The sequence below is a fragment of the Petromyzon marinus genome, unplaced genomic scaffold (genome assembly GCF_048934315.1).
Source record: "Petromyzon marinus isolate PM22_M1 ecotype Great Lakes invasive population unplaced genomic scaffold, UKy_Petmar_22M1.pri1.0 PM_G_Scaffold_28, whole genome shotgun sequence".
NCBI lineage: Eukaryota > Metazoa > Chordata > Hyperoartia > Petromyzontiformes > Petromyzontidae > Petromyzon > Petromyzon marinus.
In genome coordinates this window covers 922,501-923,324 of record NW_027422850.1, presented here as the reverse complement: position 1 = coordinate 923,324, position 824 = coordinate 922,501, and positions in this window count along the sequence as shown.

Genomic DNA, 824 nt, shown 5'->3' with positions numbered 1-824 from the left:
CAGGAATGCATGTGCACTCAAAAAAGTGAATATTTCTCACGGATAGACCCCGTGATACGCTAGAAATTGGCGGGGATGTCTCTCTTGTGGCTCACGGGGCTGTTAGGGTGGCACAGAAATCCCTCGGAATGGGAAAACGGGTCATTTTCGTGTCGCCACATTGCATGCGAACCGCATGCAACTTCCAGAGGCATTTGCAGCAGAAATGCATGTGCAGTCAAAAAAAAATTGATATTTTTCACGGATAGACCCCGTGAAACGCTAGAAATTGGCGGGGATGTGTCTCTTGTGGCTCACGGGGCTGTTCGGGTCACACAGAAATCCCTGGGAATGGGAAAACGGGTCATTTTCGTGTTGCCACATTGCGTACGAACCGCATGAAACTTCCAGAGGCATTTGCAGCAGGAATGCATGTGCACTCAAAAACTTCTATATGTTTCACGGATAGACCCCGTGAAACGCTAGAAATTGGCGGGGATGTGTCTCTTGTGGCTCACGGGGCTGTTAGGGTGGCACAGAACTCCCTCGGAATGGGAAAAGGGGTCATTTTCGTGTTGCCACATTGCATAGGAACGCCATGAAACTTCCAGAGGCATTTGCAGCAGAAAGGCACGTGCACTCAAAAATTTTAATATTTTTCACGCATAGACCCCGTCAAACGCTAGAAGTTGGCGGGGATGTCTCTCTTGTGGCTCACGGGGCTGTTAGGGTCGCACAGAAATGCCTCGGAATGGGAAAACGGGTCATTTTTGTGTGGCCACATTGCATAGGAACGGCATGAAACTTCCAGAGGCATTTGCAGCAGGAATGCATGTGCACTCAAA